Source organism: Phyllobates terribilis, unplaced genomic scaffold (genome assembly GCF_046119375.1).
Source record: "Phyllobates terribilis strain yellow unplaced genomic scaffold, ASM4611937v1 Scaffold_160__1_contigs__length_4322635, whole genome shotgun sequence".
In the NCBI taxonomy this organism is placed as follows: domain Eukaryota; kingdom Metazoa; phylum Chordata; class Amphibia; order Anura; family Dendrobatidae; genus Phyllobates; species Phyllobates terribilis.
The window spans coordinates 3233588-3251500 of NW_027362920.1; the positions used below are offsets into that span (position 1 = coordinate 3233588).

At 44.7% G+C, this 17913-nt stretch overlaps 14 non-coding genes across 14 annotated transcripts; all 14 read right to left on the reverse strand.

Moving 5' to 3' along the window:
* Window positions 1–728: 728 nt before the first annotated feature.
* On the reverse strand, window positions 729–919 carry LOC141207216 (U2 spliceosomal RNA). Its single transcript, XR_012277637.1, has one exon. It is a non-coding gene; the product is annotated as a U2 spliceosomal RNA (small nuclear RNA).
* Window positions 920–2034: 1115 nt separating this feature from the next.
* LOC141207217 (U2 spliceosomal RNA) lies at window positions 2035–2225 on the reverse strand. The gene has a single exon (XR_012277638.1). It is a non-coding gene; the product is annotated as a U2 spliceosomal RNA (small nuclear RNA).
* A 1115-nt stretch (window positions 2226–3340) lies between these two features.
* On the reverse strand, window positions 3341–3531 carry LOC141207448 (U2 spliceosomal RNA). The gene has a single exon (XR_012277785.1). It is a non-coding gene; the product is annotated as a U2 spliceosomal RNA (small nuclear RNA).
* A 1115-nt stretch (window positions 3532–4646) lies between these two features.
* On the reverse strand, window positions 4647–4837 carry LOC141207450 (U2 spliceosomal RNA). Its single transcript, XR_012277786.1, has one exon. It is a non-coding gene; the product is annotated as a U2 spliceosomal RNA (small nuclear RNA).
* Window positions 4838–5952: 1115 nt separating this feature from the next.
* On the reverse strand, window positions 5953–6143 carry LOC141207451 (U2 spliceosomal RNA). The gene has a single exon (XR_012277787.1). It is a non-coding gene; the product is annotated as a U2 spliceosomal RNA (small nuclear RNA).
* Window positions 6144–7258: 1115 nt separating this feature from the next.
* Window positions 7259–7449, reverse strand: LOC141207452 (U2 spliceosomal RNA). Its single transcript, XR_012277788.1, has one exon. It is a non-coding gene; the product is annotated as a U2 spliceosomal RNA (small nuclear RNA).
* A 1115-nt stretch (window positions 7450–8564) lies between these two features.
* On the reverse strand, window positions 8565–8755 carry LOC141207188 (U2 spliceosomal RNA). Its single transcript, XR_012277609.1, has one exon. It is a non-coding gene; the product is annotated as a U2 spliceosomal RNA (small nuclear RNA).
* Window positions 8756–9870: 1115 nt separating this feature from the next.
* On the reverse strand, window positions 9871–10061 carry LOC141207453 (U2 spliceosomal RNA). Its single transcript, XR_012277789.1, has one exon. It is a non-coding gene; the product is annotated as a U2 spliceosomal RNA (small nuclear RNA).
* A 1115-nt stretch (window positions 10062–11176) lies between these two features.
* LOC141207454 (U2 spliceosomal RNA) lies at window positions 11177–11367 on the reverse strand. Its single transcript, XR_012277790.1, has one exon. It is a non-coding gene; the product is annotated as a U2 spliceosomal RNA (small nuclear RNA).
* Window positions 11368–12482: 1115 nt separating this feature from the next.
* On the reverse strand, window positions 12483–12673 carry LOC141207096 (U2 spliceosomal RNA). Its single transcript, XR_012277521.1, has one exon. It is a non-coding gene; the product is annotated as a U2 spliceosomal RNA (small nuclear RNA).
* A 1112-nt stretch (window positions 12674–13785) lies between these two features.
* On the reverse strand, window positions 13786–13976 carry LOC141207455 (U2 spliceosomal RNA). The gene has a single exon (XR_012277791.1). It is a non-coding gene; the product is annotated as a U2 spliceosomal RNA (small nuclear RNA).
* Window positions 13977–15091: 1115 nt separating this feature from the next.
* LOC141207456 (U2 spliceosomal RNA) lies at window positions 15092–15282 on the reverse strand. Its single transcript, XR_012277792.1, has one exon. It is a non-coding gene; the product is annotated as a U2 spliceosomal RNA (small nuclear RNA).
* Window positions 15283–16397: 1115 nt separating this feature from the next.
* LOC141207458 (U2 spliceosomal RNA) lies at window positions 16398–16588 on the reverse strand. The gene has a single exon (XR_012277794.1). It is a non-coding gene; the product is annotated as a U2 spliceosomal RNA (small nuclear RNA).
* A 1115-nt stretch (window positions 16589–17703) lies between these two features.
* Window positions 17704–17894, reverse strand: LOC141207122 (U2 spliceosomal RNA). The gene has a single exon (XR_012277546.1). It is a non-coding gene; the product is annotated as a U2 spliceosomal RNA (small nuclear RNA).
* Between the last annotated feature and the right edge of the window lie 19 nt (window positions 17895–17913).

The window sequence follows — 17913 nt, forward strand, 5'->3', positions numbered from 1 at the left end:
TATAAAGGCTCAGAGCCTATTATGACACGCGCAGCCAGCGTTCCATTGCCACATTCCATCTACTGCAGGCAGGATGCCTGGCTGGCTGAATGTCGCTGAGAAGCTCACAGAGACCGCCATAAGCAACAGTTTAACAGAATGCCACAGACTAATCAACCAAACTTTTTGGGTTGGGTTCTCTTTTATAGTCTGCAGGCATTAAATGAAAGAAGTCAGTGTTCCAGCAGAAGGAGACAACGTTTCAGAAAAGGCATTGTAGCAAACCAAAAAAGAAATTTTAAGCGCAGCAGAGTAACCAGCGCACATACCTGTTAGCTCAGGTGAGTTTAAAAGGCTGCTGTTGATAACAAGGGCATTTGCTAAATAGATGGTGTGTGTGCAACAATATACTGAAAGGTCAATTATATTGTGCAGCTTATCTCACCACCTGTAGTTATTTAGGTGAAAGCTCCAAAATGCTTGCCTAATATGTCTGTTTATCCAAAAGGAAGTAAAAAGGGAGAGCTAGAAAGATAGCATTGCATCACATTACATGGCAATGCAATGCACAGTTGCTGAAGTTGAACCAAAATGAGCTTGTAATCTGGCTTCTGCAACTTTGAACATGAAAAATCCAATGAGGAGAAGAAAAGCAAAGCCAAAGAGTCCATCCCAAAATCCGACAAACAAGCAAAATGAACAAAAAACATTGAATTCAATTCTTTCTGATTTTAGAAACTGCATTAAAGAAGGGGTACACCGGTTCTGGAGATACTGCAATACCAGGTCAATGCGTGGAGTGGACAGAGCAAGCTCTTTTTCCATCTCCCTGTTCTAAAAATCCATTTAATATATGGTCCCCAGATAGGGGACGTATCAGATATTAAACTGATAAGAACAGATACTACACTTGATCTTAGCCAAAAGGCCGAGAAGCGATAACCAGAATTGGTTTCAAACTACGGAGCCACCCAAGGATCCTGAAAAGTCCATTTGTGGAGATGAGCTCCTGGACTCCCGTTAAGAAGACATGTTGTCAACCTCTAGATCCCTTACATGCCTGCACTTTTCGGCTTGCTGCTGCTGCAATCCACGCGTTTTAGATCTGCATAACTCCACCTCTTTAAACACAGCACCTTCACCCCCTGCTGTTCCCACCCGCCTCAACACCGTTGGAAGGGAGGAGAACCAATTAAGGCGGGGGGTGGGGTGGAACGAGCAGCTGTCTACCCTTAGCAGGAGGGCTCCTGATTACATACCTCTCCTGCTGCTGCTGCTGCTGGCTGTCCAGCAGCAGACTGAAGGTGGCTGCTGCTGTGCACAGGTATATAAAGGCTCAGAGCCTATTATGACACGCGCAGCCAGCGTTCCATTGCCACATTCCATCTACTGCAGGCAGGATACCTGGCTGGCTGAATGTCGCTGAGAAGCTCACAGAGACCGCCATAAGCAACAGTTTAACAGAATGCCACAGACTAATCAACCAAACTTTTTGGGTTGGGTTCTCTTTTATAGTCTGCAGGCATTAAATGAAAGAAGTCAGTGTTCCAGCAGAAGGAGACAACGTTTCAGAAAAGGCATTGTAGCAAACCAAAAAAGAAATTTTAAGCGCAGCAGAGTAACCAGCGCACATACCTGTTAGCTCAGGTGAGTTTAAAAGGCTGCTGTTGATAACAAGGGCATTTGCTAAATAGATGGTGTGTGTGCAACAATATACTGAAAGGTCAATTATATTGTGCAGCTTATCTCACCACCTGTAGTTATTTAGGTGAAAGCTCCAAAATGCTTGCCTAATATGTCTGTTTATCCAAAAGGAAGTAAAAAGGGAGAGCTAGAAAGATAGCATTGCATCACATTACATGGCAATGCAATGCACAGTTGCTGAAGTTGAACCAAAATGAGCTTGTAATCTGGCTTCTGCAACTTTGAACATGAAAAATCCAATGAGGAGAAGAAAAGCAAAGCCAAAGAGTCCATCCCAAAATCCGACAAACAAGCAAAATGAACAAAAAACATTGAATTCAATTCTTTCTGATTTTAGAAACTGCATTAAAGAAGGGGTACACCGGTTCTGGAGATACTGCAATACCAGGTCAATGCGTGGAGTGGACAGAGCAAGCTCTTTTTCCATCTCCCTGTTCTAAAAATCCATTTAATATATGGTCCCCAGATAGGGGACGTATCAGATATTAAACTGATAAGAACAGATACTACACTTGATCTTAGCCAAAAGGCCGAGAAGCGATAACCAGAATTGGTTTCAAACTACGGAGCCACCCAAGGATCCTGAAAAGTCCATTTGTGGAGATGAGCTCCTGGACTCCCGTTAAGAAGACATGTTGTCAACCTCTAGATCCCTTACATGCCTGCACTTTTCGGCTTGCTGCTGCTGCAATCCACGCGTTTTAGATCTGCATAACTCCACCTCTTTAAACACAGCACCTTCACCCCCTGCTGTTCCCACCCGCCTCAACACCGTTGGAAGGGAGGAGAACCAATTAAGGCGGGGGGTGGGGTGGAACGAGCAGCTGTCTACCCTTAGCAGGAGGGCTCCTGATTACATACCTCTCCTGCTGCTGCTGCTGCTGGCTGTCCAGCAGCAGACTGAAGGTGGCTGCTGCTGTGCACAGGTATATAAAGGCTCAGAGCCTATTATGACACGCGCAGCCAGCGTTCCATTGCCACATTCCATCTACTGCAGGCAGGATACCTGGCTGGCTGAATGTCGCTGAGAAGCTCACAGAGACCGCCATAAGCAACAGTTTAACAGAATGCCACAGACTAATCAACCAAACTTTTTGGGTTGGGTTCTCTTTTATAGTCTGCAGGCATTAAATGAAAGAAGTCAGTGTTCCAGCAGAAGGAGACAACGTTTCAGAAAAGGCATTGTAGCAAACCAAAAAAGAAATTTTAAGCGCAGCAGAGTAACCAGCGCACATACCTGTTAGCTCAGGTGAGTTTAAAAGGCTGCTGTTGATAACAAGGGCATTTGCTAAATAGATGGTGTGTGTGCAACAATATACTGAAAGGTCAATTATATTGTGCAGCTTATCTCACCACCTGTAGTTATTTAGGTGAAAGCTCCAAAATGCTTGCCTAATATGTCTGTTTATCCAAAAGGAAGTAAAAAGGGAGAGCTAGAAAGATAGCATTGCATCACATTACATGGCAATGCAATGCACAGTTGCTGAAGTTGAACCAAAATGAGCTTGTAATCTGGCTTCTGCAACTTTGAACATGAAAAATCCAATGAGGAGAAGAAAAGCAAAGCCAAAGAGTCCATCCCAAAATCCGACAAACAAGCAAAATGAACAAAAAACATTGAATTCAATTCTTTCTGATTTTAGAAACTGCATTAAAGAAGGGGTGCACCGGTCCTGGAGATACTGCAATACCAGGTCAATGCGTGGAGTGGACAGAGCAAGCTCTTTTTCCATCTCCCTGTTCTAAAAATCCATTTAATATATGGTCCCCAGATAGGGGACGTATCAGATATTAAACTGATAAGAACAGATACTACACTTGATCTTAGCCAAAAGGCCGAGAAGCGATAACCAGAATTGGTTTCAAACTACGGAGCCACCCAAGGATCCTGAAAAGTCCATTTGTGGAGATGAGCTCCTGGACTCCCGTTAAGAAGACATGTTGTCAACCTCTAGATCCCTTACATGCCTGCACTTTTCGGCTTGCTGCTGCTGCAATCCACGCGTTTTAGATCTGCATAACTCCACCTCTTTAAACACAGCACCTTCACCCCCTGCTGTTCCCACCCGCCTCAACACCGTTGGAAGGGAGGAGAACCAATTAAGGCGGGGGGTGGGGTGGAACGAGCAGCTGTCTACCCTTAGCAGGAGGGCTCCTGATTACATACCTCTCCTGCTGCTGCTGCTGCTGGCTGTCCAGCAGCAGACTGAAGGTGGCTGCTGCTGTGCACAGGTATATAAAGGCTCAGAGCCTAATATGACACGCGCAGCCAGCGTTCCATTGCCACATTCCATCTACTGCAGGCAGGATACCTGGCTGGCTGAATGTCGCTGAGAAGCTCACAGAGACCGCCATAAGCAACAGTTTAACAGAATGCCACAGACTAATCAACCAAACTTTTTGGGTTGGGTTCTCTTTTATAGTCTGCAGGCATTAAATGAAAGAAGTCAGTGTTCCAGCAGAAGGAGACAACGTTTCAGAAAAGGCATTGTAGCAAACCAAAAAAGAAATTTTAAGCGCAGCAGAGTAACCAGCGCACATACCTGTTAGCTCAGGTGAGTTTAAAAGGCTGCTGTTGATAACAAGGGCATTTGCTAAATAGATGGTGTGTGTGCAACAATATACTGAAAGGTCAATTATATTGTGCAGCTTATCTCACCACCTGTAGTTATTTAGGTGAAAGCTCCAAAATGCTTGCCTAATATGTCTGTTTATCCAAAAGGAAGTAAAAAGGGAGAGCTAGAAAGATAGCATTGCATCACATTACATGGCAATGCAATGCACAGTTGCTGAAGTTGAACCAAAATGAGCTTGTAATCTGGCTTCTGCAACTTTGAACATGAAAAATCCAATGAGGAGAAGAAAAGCAAAGCCAAAGAGTCCATCCCAAAATCCGACAAACAAGCAAAATGAACAAAAAACATTGAATTCAATTCTTTCTGATTTTAGAAACTGCATTAAAGAAGGGGTGCACCGGTCCTGGAGATACTGCAATACCAGGTCAATGCGTGGAGTGGACAGAGCAAGCTCTTTTTCCATCTCCCTGTTCTAAAAATCCATTTAATATATGGTCCCCAGATAGGGGACGTATCAGATATTAAACTGATAAGAACAGATACTACACTTGATCTTAGCCAAAAGGCCGAGAAGCGATAACCAGAATTGGTTTCAAACTACGGAGCCACCCAAGGATCCTGAAAAGTCCATTTGTGGAGATGAGCTCCTGGACTCCCGTTAAGAAGACATGTTGTCAACCTCTAGATCCCTTACATGCCTGCACTTTTCGGCTTGCTGCTGCTGCAATCCACGCGTTTTAGATCTGCATAACTCCACCTCTTTAAACACAGCACCTTCACCCCCTGCTGTTCCCACCCGCCTCAACACCGTTGGAAGGGAGGAGAACCAATTAAGGCGGGGGGTGGGGTGGAACGAGCAGCTGTCTACCCTTAGCAGGAGGGCTCCTGATTACATACCTCTCCTGCTGCTGCTGCTGCTGGCTGTCCAGCAGCAGACTGAAGGTGGCTGCTGCTGTGCACAGGTATATAAAGGCTCAGAGCCTATTATGACACGCGCAGCCAGCGTTCCATTGCCACATTCCATCTACTGCAGGCAGGATACCTGGCTGGCTGAATGTCGCTGAGAAGCTCACAGAGACCGCCATAAGCAACAGTTTAACAGAATGCCACAGACTAATCAACCAAACTTTTTGGGTTGGGTTCTCTTTTATAGTCTGCAGGCATTAAATGAAAGAAGTCAGTGTTCCAGCAGAAGGAGACAACGTTTCAGAAAAGGCATTGTAGCAAACCAAAAAAGAAATTTTAAGCGCAGCAGAGTAACCAGCGCACATACCTGTTAGCTCAGGTGAGTTTAAAAGGCTGCTGTTGATAACAAGGGCATTTGCTAAATAGATGGTGTGTGTGCAACAATATACTGAAAGGTCAATTATATTGTGCAGCTTATCTCACCACCTGTAGTTATTTAGGTGAAAGCTCCAAAATGCTTGCCTAATATGTCTGTTTATCCAAAAGGAAGTAAAAAGGGAGAGCTAGAAAGATAGCATTGCATCACATTACATGGCAATGCAATGCACAGTTGCTGAAGTTGAACCAAAATGAGCTTGTAATCTGGCTTCTGCAACTTTGAACATGAAAAATCCAATGAGGAGAAGAAAAGCAAAGCCAAAGAGTCCATCCCAAAATCCGACAAACAAGCAAAATGAACAAAAAACATTGAATTCAATTCTTTCTGATTTTAGAAACTGCATTAAAGAAGGGGTGCACCGGTCCTGGAGATACTGCAATACCAGGTCAATGCGTGGAGTGGACAGAGCAAGCTCTTTTTCCATCTCCCTGTTCTAAAAATCCATTTAATATATGGTCCCCAGATAGGGGACGTATCAGATATTAAACTGATAAGAACAGATACTACACTTGATCTTAGCCAAAAGGCCGAGAAGCGATAACCAGAATTGGTTTCAAACTACGGAGCCACCCAAGGATCCTGAAAAGTCCATTTGTGGAGATGAGCTCCTGGACTCCCGTTAAGAAGACATGTTGTCAACCTCTAGATCCCTTACATGCCTGCACTTTTCGGCTTGCTGCTGCTGCAATCCACGCGTTTTAGATCTGCATAACTCCACCTCTTTAAACACAGCACCTTCACCCCCTGCTGTTCCCACCCGCCTCAACACCGTTGGAAGGGAGGAGAACCAATTAAGGCGGGGGGTGGGGTGGAACGAGCAGCTGTCTACCCTTAGCAGGAGGGCTCCTGATTACATACCTCTCCTGCTGCTGCTGCTGCTGGCTGTCCAGCAGCAGACTGAAGGTGGCTGCTGCTGTGCACAGGTATATAAAGGCTCAGAGCCTAATATGACACGCGCAGCCAGCGTTCCATTGCCACATTCCATCTACTGCAGGCAGGATACCTGGCTGGCTGAATGTCGCTGAGAAGCTCACAGAGACCGCCATAAGCAACAGTTTAACAGAATGCCACAGACTAATCAACCAAACTTTTTGGGTTGGGTTCTCTTTTATAGTCTGCAGGCATTAAATGAAAGAAGTCAGTGTTCCAGCAGAAGGAGACAACGTTTCAGAAAAGGCATTGTAGCAAACCAAAAAAGAAATTTTAAGCGCAGCAGAGTAACCAGCGCACATACCTGTTAGCTCAGGTGAGTTTAAAAGGCTGCTGTTGATAACAAGGGCATTTGCTAAATAGATGGTGTGTGTGCAACAATATACTGAAAGGTCAATTATATTGTGCAGCTTATCTCACCACCTGTAGTTATTTAGGTGAAAGCTCCAAAATGCTTGCCTAATATGTCTGTTTATCCAAAAGGAAGTAAAAAGGGAGAGCTAGAAAGATAGCATTGCATCACATTACATGGCAATGCAATGCACAGTTGCTGAAGTTGAACCAAAATGAGCTTGTAATCTGGCTTCTGCAACTTTGAACATGAAAAATCCAATGAGGAGAAGAAAAGCAAAGCCAAAGAGTCCATCCCAAAATCCGACAAACAAGCAAAATGAACAAAAAACATTGAATTCAATTCTTTCTGATTTTAGAAACTGCATTAAAGAAGGGGTGCACCGGTCCTGGAGATACTGCAATACCAGGTCAATGCGTGGAGTGGACAGAGCAAGCTCTTTTTCCATCTCCCTGTTCTAAAAATCCATTTAATATATGGTCCCCAGATAGGGGACGTATCAGATATTAAACTGATAAGAACAGATACTACACTTGATCTTAGCCAAAAGGCCGAGAAGCGATAACCAGAATTGGTTTCAAACTACGGAGCCACCCAAGGATCCTGAAAAGTCCATTTGTGGAGATGAGCTCCTGGACTCCCGTTAAGAAGACATGTTGTCAACCTCTAGATCCCTTACATGCCTGCACTTTTCGGCTTGCTGCTGCTGCAATCCACGCGTTTTAGATCTGCATAACTCCACCTCTTTAAACACAGCACCTTCACCCCCTGCTGTTCCCACCCGCCTCAACACCGTTGGAAGGGAGGAGAACCAATTAAGGCGGGGGGTGGGGTGGAACGAGCAGCTGTCTACCCTTAGCAGGAGGGCTCCTGATTACATACCTCTCCTGCTGCTGCTGCTGCTGGCTGTCCAGCAGCAGACTGAAGGTGGCTGCTGCTGTGCACAGGTATATAAAGGCTCAGAGCCTATTATGACACACGCAGCCAGCGTTCCATTGCCACATTCCATCTACTGCAGGCAGGATACCTGGCTGGCTGAATGTCGCTGAGAAGCTCACAGAGACCGCCATAAGCAACAGTTTAACAGAATGCCACAGACTAATCAACCAAACTTTTTGGGTTGGGTTCTCTTTTATAGTCTGCAGGCATTAAATGAAAGAAGTCAGTGTTCCAGCAGAAGGAGACAACGTTTCAGAAAAGGCATTGTAGCAAACCAAAAAAGAAATTTTAAGCGCAGCAGAGTAACCAGCGCACATACCTGTTAGCTCAGGTGAGTTTAAAAGGCTGCTGTTGATAACAAGGGCATTTGCTAAATAGATGGTGAGTGTGCAACAATATACTGAAAGGTCAATTATATTGTGCAGCTTATCTCACCACCTGTAGTTATTTAGGTGAAAGCTCCAAAATGCTTGCCTAATATGTCTGTTTATCCAAAAGGAAGTAAAAAGGGAGAGCTAGAAAGATAGCATTGCATCACATTACATGGCAATGCAATGCACAGTTGCTGAAGTTGAACCAAAATGAGCTTGTAATCTGGCTTCTGCAACTTTGAACATGAAAAATCCAATGAGGAGAAGAAAAGCAAAGCCAAAGAGTCCATCCCAAAATCCGACAAACAAGCAAAATGAACAAAAAACATTGAATTCAATTCTTTCTGATTTTAGAAACTGCATTAAAGAAGGGGTGCACCGGTTCTGGAGATACTGCAATACCAGGTCAATGCGTGGAGTGGACAGAGCAAGCTCTTTTTCCATCTCCCTGTTCTAAAAATCCATTTAATATATGGTCCCCAGATAGGGGACGTATCAGATATTAAACTGATAAGAACAGATACTACACTTGATCTTAGCCAAAAGGCCGAGAAGCGATAACCAGAATTGGTTTCAAACTACGGAGCCACCCAAGGATCCTGAAAAGTCCATTTGTGGAGATGAGCTCCTGGACTCCCGTTAAGAAGACATGTTGTCAACCTCTAGATCCCTTACATGCCTGCACTTTTCGGCTTGCTGCTGCTGCAATCCACGCGTTTTAGATCTGCATAACTACACCTCTTTAAACACAGCACCTTCACCCCCTGCTGTTCCCACCCGCCTCAACACCGTTGGAAGGGAGGAGAACCAATTAAGGCGGGGGGTGGGGTGGAACGAGCAGCTGTCTACCCTTAGCAGGAGGGCTCCTGATTACATACCTCTCCTGCTGCTGCTGCTGCTGGCTGTCCAGCAGCAGACTGAAGGTGGCTGCTGCTGTGCACAGGTATATAAAGGCTCAGAGCCTATTATGACACGCGCAGCCAGCGTTCCATTGCCACATTCCATCTACTGCAGGCAGGATACCTGGCTGGCTGAATGTCGCTGAGAAGCTCACAGAGACCGCCATAAGCAACATTTTAACAGAATGCCACAGACTAATCAACCAAACTTTTTGGGTTGGGTTCTCTTTTATAGTCTGCAGGCATTAAATGAAAGAAGTCAGTGTTCCAGCAGAAGGAGACAACGTTTCAGAAAAGGCATTGTAGCAAACCAAAAAAGAAATTTTAAGCGCAGCAGAGTAACCAGCGCACATACCTGTTAGCTCAGGTGAGTTTAAAAGGCTGCTGTTGATAACAAGGGCATTTGCTAAATAGATGGTGTGTGTGCAACAATATACTGAAAGGTCAATTATATTGTGCAGCTTATCTCACCACCTGTAGTTATTTAGGTGAAAGCTCCAAAATGCTTGCCTAATAAATCTGTTTATCCAAAAGGAAGTAAAAAGGGAGAGCTAGAAAGATAGCATTGCATCACATTACATGGCAATGCAATGCACAGTTGCTGAAGTTGAACCAAAATGAGCTTGTAATCTGGCTTCTGCAACTTTGAACATGAAAAATCCAATGAGGAGAAGAAAAGCAAAGCCAAAGAGTCCATCCCAAAATCCGACAAACAAGCAAAATGAACAAAAAACATTGAATTCAATTCTTTCTGATTTTAGAAACTGCATTAAAGAAGGGGTGCACCGGTCCTGGAGATACTGCAATACCAGGTCAATGCGTGGAGTGGACAGAGCAAGCTCTTTTTCCATCTCCCTGTTCTAAAAATCCATTTAATATATGGTCCCCAGATAGGGGACGTATCAGATATTAAACTGATAAGAACAGATACTACACTTGATCTTAGCCAAAAGGCCGAGAAGCGATAACCAGAATTGGTTTCAAACTACGGAGCCACCCAAGGATCCTGAAAAGTCCATTTGTGGAGATGAGCTCCTGGACTCCCGTTAAGAAGACATGTTGTCAACCTCTAGATCCCTTACATGCCTGCACTTTTCGGCTTGCTGCTGCTGCAATCCACGCGTTTTAGATCTGCATAACTCCACCTCTTTAAACACAGCACCTTCACCCCCTGCTGTTCCCACCCGCCTCAACACCGTTGGAAGGGAGGAGAACCAATTAAGGCGGGGGGTGGGGTGGAACGAGCAGCTGTCTACCCTTAGCAGGAGGGCTCCTGATTACATACCTCTCCTGCTGCTGCTGCTGCTGGCTGTCCAGCAGCAGACTGAAGGTGGCTGCTGCTGTGCACAGGTATATAAAGGCTCAGAGCCTATTATGACACGCGCAGCCAGCGTTCCATTGCCACATTCCATCTACTGCAGGCAGGATACCTGGCTGGCTGAATGTCGCTGAGAAGCTCACAGAGACCGCCATAAGCAACAGTTTAACAGAATGCCACAGACTAATCAACCAAACTTTTTGGGTTGGGTTCTCTTTTATAGTCTGCAGGCATTAAATGAAAGAAGTCAGTGTTCCAGCAGAAGGAGACAACGTTTCAGAAAAGGCATTGTAGCAAACCAAAAAAGAAATTTTAAGCGCAGCAGAGTAACCAGCGCACATACCTGTTAGCTCAGGTGAGTTTAAAAGGCTGCTGTTGATAACAAGGGCATTTGCTAAATAGATGGTGTGTGTGCAACAATATACTGAAAGGTCAATTATATTGTGCAGCTTATCTCACCACCTGTAGTTATTTAGGTGAAAGCTCCAAAATGCTTGCCTAATATGTCTGTTTATCCAAAAGGAAGTAAAAAGGGAGAGCTAGAAAGATAGCATTGCATCACATTACATGGCAATGCAATGCACAGTTGCTGAAGTTGAACCAAAATGAGCTTGTAATCTGGCTTCTGCAACTTTGAACATGAAAAATCCAATGAGGAGAAGAAAAGCAAAGCCAAAGAGTCCATCCCAAAATCCGACAAACAAGCAAAATGAACAAAAAACATTGAATTCAATTCATTCTGATTTTAGAAACTGCATTAAAGAAGGGGTGCACCGGTCCTGGAGATACTGCAATACCAGGTCAATGCGTGGAGTGGACAGAGCAAGCTCTTTTTCCATCTCCCTGTTCTAAAAATCCATTTAATATATGGTCCCCAGATAGGGGACGTATCAGATATTAAACTGATAAGAACAGATACTACACTTGATCTTAGCCAAAAGGCCGAGAAGCGATAACCAGAATTGGTTTCAAACTACGGAGCCACCCAAGGATCCTGAAAAGTCCATTTGTGGAGATGAGCTCCTGGACTCCCGTTAAGAAGACATGTTGTCAACCTCTAGATCCCTTACATGCCTGCACTTTTCGGCTTGCTGCTGCTGCAATCCACGCGTTTTAGATCTGCATAACTCCACCTCTTTAAACACAGCACCTTCACCCCCTGCTGTTCCCACCCGCCTCAACACCGTTGGAAGGGAGGAGAACCAATTAAGGCGGGGGGTGGGGTGGAACGAGCAGCTGTCTACCCTTAGCAGGAGGGCTCCTGATTACATACCTCTCCTGCTGCTGCTGCTGCTGGCTGTCCAGCAGCAGACTGAAGGTGGCTGCTGCTGTGCACAGGTATATAAAGGCTCAGAGCCTATTATGACACGCGCAGCCAGCGTTCCATTGCCACATTCCATCTACTGCAGGCAGGATACCTGGCTGGCTGAATGTCGCTGAGAAGCTCACAGAGACCGCCATAAGCAACAGTTTAACAGAATGCCACAGACTAATCAACCAAACTTTTTGGGTTGGGTTCTCTTTTATAGTCTGCAGGCATTAAATGAAAGAAGTCAGTGTTCCAGCAGAAGGAGACAACGTTTCAGAAAAGGCATTGTAGCAAACCAAAAAAGAAATTTTAAGCGCAGCAGAGTAACCAGCGCACATACCTGTTAGCTCAGGTGAGTTTAAAAGGCTGCTGTTGATAACAAGGGCATTTGCTAAATAGATGGTGTGTGTGCAACAATATACTGAAAGGTCAATTATATTGTGCAGCTTATCTCACCACCTGTAGTTATTTAGGTGAAAGCTCCAAAATGCTTGCCTAATATGTCTGTTTATCCAAAAGGAAGTAAAAAGGGAGAGCTAGAAAGATAGCATTGCATCACATTACATGGCAATGCAATGCACAGTTGCTGAAGTTGAACCAAAATGAGCTTGTAATCTGGCTTCTGCAACTTTGAACATGAAAAATCCAATGAGGAGAAGAAAAGCAAAGCCAAAGAGTCCATCCCAAAATCCGACAAACAAGCAAAATGAACAAAAAACATTGAATTCAATTCATTCTGATTTTAGAAACTGCATTAAAGAAGGGGTGCACCGGTCCTGGAGATACTGCAATACCAGGTCAATGCGTGGAGTGGACAGAGCAAGCTCTTTTTCCATCTCCCTGTTCTAAAAATCCATTTAATATATGGTCCCCAGATAGGGGACGTATCAGATATTAAACTGATAAGAACAGATACTACACTTGATCTTAGCCAAAAGGCCAAGAAGCGATAACCAGAATTGGTTTCAAACTACGGAGCCACCCAAGGATCCTGAAAAGTCCATTTGTGGAGATGAGCTCCTGGACTCCCGTTAAGAAGACATGTTGTCAACCTCTAGATCCCTTACATGCCTGCACTTTTCGGCTTGCTGCTGCTGCAATCCACGCGTTTTAGATCTGCATAACTCCACCTCTTTAAACACAGCACCTTCACCCCCTGCTGTTCCCACCCGCCTCAACACCGTTGGAAGGGAGGAGAACCAATTAAGGCGGGGGGTGGGGTGGAACGAGCAGCTGTCTACCCTTAGCAGGAGGGCTCCTGATTACATACCTCTCCTGCTGCTGCTGCTGGCTGTCCAGCAGCAGACTGAAGGTGGCTGCTGCTGTGCACAGGTATATAAAGGCTCAGAGCCTATTATGACACGCGCAGCCAGCGTTCCATTGCCACATTCCATCTACTGCAGGCAGGATGCCTGGCTGGCTGAATGTCGCTGAGAAGCTCACAGAGACCGCCATAAGCAACAGTTTAACAGAATGCCACAGACTAATCAACCAAACTTTTTGGGTTGGGTTCTCTTTTATAGTCTGCAGGCATTAAATGAAAGAAGTCAGTGTTCCAGCAGAAGGAGACAACGTTTCAGAAAAGGCATTGTAGCAAACCAAAAAAGAAATTTTAAGCGCAGCAGAGTAACCAGCGCACATACCTGTTAGCTCAGGTGAGTTTAAAAGGCTGCTGTTGATAACAAGGGCATTTGCTAAATAGATGGTGTGTGTGCAACAATATACTGAAAGGTCAATTATATTGTGCAGCTTATCTCACCACCTGTAGTTATTTAGGTGAAAGCTCCAAAATGCTTGCCTAATATGTCTGTTTATCCAAAAGGAAGTAAAAAGGGAGAGCTAGAAAGATAGCATTGCATCACATTACATGGCAATGCAATGCACAGTTGCTGAAGTTGAACCAAAATGAGCTTGTAATCTGGCTTCTGCAACTTTGAACATGAAAAATCCAATGAGGAGAAGAAAAGCAAAGCCAAAGAGTCCATCCCAAAATCCGACAAACAAGCAAAATGAACAAAAAACATTGAATTCAATTCTTTCTGATTTTAGAAACTGCATTAAAGAAGGGGTGCACCGGTCCTGGAGATACTGCAATACCAGGTCAATGCGTGGAGTGGACAGAGCAAGCTCTTTTTCCATCTCCCTGTTCTAAAAATCCATTTAATATATGGTCCCCAGATAGGGGACGTATCAGATATTAAACTGATAAGAACAGATACTACACTTGATCTTAGCCAAAAGGCCGAGAAGCGATAACCAGAATTGGTTTCAAACTACGGAGCCACCCAAGGATCCTGAAAAGTCCATTTGTGGAGATGAGCTCCTGGACTCCCGTTAAGAAGACATGTTGTCAACCTCTAGATCCCTTACATGCCTGCACTTTTCGGCTTGCTGCTGCTGCAATCCACGCGTTTTAGATCTGCATAACTCCACCTCTTTAAACACAGCACCTTCACCCCCTGCTGTTCCCACCCGCCTCAACAACGTTGGAAGGGAGGAGAACCAATTAAGGCGGGGGGTGGGGTGGAACGAGCAGCTGTCTACCCTTAGCAGGAGGGCTCCTGATTACATACCTCTCCTGCTGCTGCTGCTGCTGGCTGTCCAGCAGCAGACTGAAGGTGGCTGCTGCTGTGCACAGGTATATAAAGGCTCAGAGCCTAATATGACACGCGCAGCCAGCGTTCCATTGCCACATTCCATCTACTGCAGGCAGGATACCTGGCTGGCTGAATGTCGCTGAGAAGCTCACAGAGACCGCCATAAGCAACAGTTTAACAGAATGCCACAGACTAATCAACCAAACTTTTTGGGTTGGGTTCTCTTTTATAGTCTGCAGGCATTAAATGAAAGAAGTCAGTGTTCCAGCAGAAGGAGACAACGTTTCAGAAAAGGCATTGTAGCAAACCAAAAAAGAAATTTTAAGCGCAGCAGAGTAACCAGCGCACATACCTGTTAGCTCAGGTGAGTTTAAAAGGCTGCTGTTGATAACAAGGGCATTTGCTAAATAGATGGTGTGTGTGCAACAATATACTGAAAGGTCAATTATATTGTGCAGCTTATCTCACCACCTGTAGTTATTTAGGTGAAAGCTCCAAAATGCTTGCCTAATATGTCTGTTTATCCAAAAGGAAGTAAAAAGGGAGAGCTAGAAAGATAGCATTGCATCACATTACATGGCAATGCAATGCACAGTTGCTGAAGTTGAACCAAAATGAGCTTGTAATCTGGCTTCTGCAACTTTGAACATGAAAAATCCAATGAGGAGAAGAAAAGCAAAGCCAAAGAGTCCATCCCAAAATCCGACAAACAAGCAAAATGAACAAAAAACATTGAATTCAATTCTTTCTGATTTTAGAAACTGCATTAAAGAAGGGGTGCACCGGTCCTGGAGATACTGCAATACCAGGTCAATGCGTGGAGTGGACAGAGCAAGCTCTTTTTCCATCTCCCTGTTCTAAAAATCCATTTAATATATGGTCCCCAGATAGGGGACGTATCAGATATTAAACTGATAAGAACAGATACTACACTTGATCTTAGCCAAAAGGCCGAGAAGCGATAACCAGAATTGGTTTCAAACTACGGAGCCACCCAAGGATCCTGAAAAGTCCATTTGTGGAGATGAGCTCCTGGACTCCCGTTAAGAAGACATGTTGTCAACCTCTAGATCCCTTACATGCCTGCACTTTTCGGCTTGCTGCTGCTGCAATCCACGCGTTTTAGAGCTGCATAACTCCACCTCTTTAAACACAGCACCTTCACCCCCTGCTGTTCCCACCCGCCTCAACACCGTTGGAAGGGAGGAGAACCAATTAAGGCGGGGGGTGGGGTGGAACGAGCAGCTGTCTACCCTTAGCAGGAGGGCTCCTGATTACATACCTCTCCTGCTGCTGCTGCTGCTGGCTGTCCAGCAGCAGACTGAAGGTGGCTGCTGCTGTGCACAGGTATATAAAGGCTCAGAGCCTATTATGACACGCGCAGCCAGCGTTCCATTGCCACATTCCATCTACTGCAGGCAGGATACCTGGCTGGCTGAATGTCGCTGAGAAGCTCACAGAGACCGCCATAAGCAACAGTTTAACAGAATGCCACAGACTAATCAACCAAACTTTTTGGGTTGGGTTCTCTTTTATAGTCTGCAGGCATTAAATGAAAGAAGTCAGTGTTCCAGCAGAAGGAGACAACGTTTCAGAAAAGGCATTGTAGCAAACCAAAAAAGAAATTTTAAGCGCAGCAGAGTAACCAGCGCACATACCTGTTAGCTCAGGTGAGTTTTAAAGGCTGCTGTTGATAACAAGGGCATTTGCTAAATAGATGGTGTGTGTGCAACAATATACTGAAAGGTCAATTATATTGTGCAGCTTATCTCACCACCTGTAGTTATTTAGGTGAAAGCTCCAAAATGCTTGCCTAATATGTCTGTTTATCCAAAAGGAAGTAAAAAGGGAGAGCTAGAAAGATAGCATTGCATCACATTACATGGCAATGCAATGCACAGTTGCTGAAGTTGAACCAAAATGAGCTTGTAATCTGGCTTCTGCAACTTTGAACATGAAAAATCCAATGAGGAGAAGAAAAGCAAAGCCAAAGAGTCCATCCCAAAATCCGACAAACAAGCAAAATGAACAAAAAACATTGAATTCAATTCTTTCTGATTTTAGAAACTGCATTAAAGAAGGGGTGCACCGGTCCTGGAGATACTGCAATACCAGGTCAATGCGTGGAGTGGACAGAGCAAGCTCTTTTTCCATCTCCCTGTTCTAAAAATCCATTTAATATATGGTCCCCAGATAGGGGACGTATCAGATATTAAACTGATAAGAACAGATACTACACTTGATCTTAGCCAAAAGGCCGAGAAGCGATAACCAGAATTGGTTTCAAACTACGGAGCCACCCAAGGATCCTGAAAAGTCCATTTGTGGAGATGAGCTCCTGGACTCCCGTTAAGAAGACATGTTGTCAACCTCTAGATCCCTTACATGCCTGCACTTTTCGGCTTGCTGCTGCTGCAATCCACGCGTTTTAGATCTGCATAACTCCACCTCTTTAAACACAGCACCTTCACCCCCTGCTGTTCCCACCCGCCTCAACACCGTTGGAAGGGAGGAGAACCAATTAAGGCGGGGGGTGGGGTGGAATGAGCAGCTGTCTACCCTTAGCAGGAGGGCTCCTGATTACATACCTCTCCTGCTGCTGCTGCTGCTGGCTGTCCAGCAGCAGACTGAAGGTGGCTGCTGCTGTGCACAGGTATATAAAGGCTCAGAGCCTATTATGACACGCGCAGCCAGCGTTCCATTGCCACATTCCATCTACTGCAGGCAGGATACCTGGCTGGCTGAATGTCGCTGAGAAGCTCACAGAGACCGCCATAAGCAACAGTTTAACAGAATGCCACAGACTAATCAACCAAACTTTTTGGGTTGGGTTCTCTTTTATAGTCTGCAGGCATTAAATGAAAGAAGTCAGTGTTCCAGCAGAAGGAGACAACGTTTCAGAAAAGGCATTGTAGCAAACCAAAAAAGAAATTTTAAGCGCAGCAGAGTAACCAGCGCACATACCTGTTAGCTCAGGTGAGTTTTAAAGGCTGCTGTTGATAACAAGGGCATTTGCTAAATAGATGGTGTGTGTGCAACAATATACTGAAAGGTCAATTATATTGTGCAGCTTATCTCACCACCTGTAGTTATTTAGGTGAAAGCTCCAAAATGCTTGCCTAATATGTCTGTTTATCCAAAAGGAAGTAAAAAGGGAGAGCTAGAAAGATAGCATTGCATCACATTACATGGCAATGCAATGCACAGTTGCTGAAGTTGAACCAAAATGAGCTTGTAATCTGGCTTCTGCAACTTTGAACATGAAAAATCCAATGAGGAGAAGAAAAGCAAAGCCAAAGAGTCCATCCCAAAATCCGACAAACAAGCAAAATGAACAAAAAACATTGAATTCAATTCTTTCTGATTTTAGAAACTGCATTAAAGAAGGGGTGCACCGGTCCTGGAGATACTGCAATACCAGGTCAATGCGTGGAGCGGACAGAGCAAGCTCTTTTTCCATCTCCCTGTTCTAAAAATCCATTTAATATATGGTCCCCAGATAGGGGACGTATCAGATATTAAACTGATAAGAACAGATACTACACTTGATCTTAGCCAAAAGGCCGAGAAGCGATAACCAGAATTGGTTTCAAA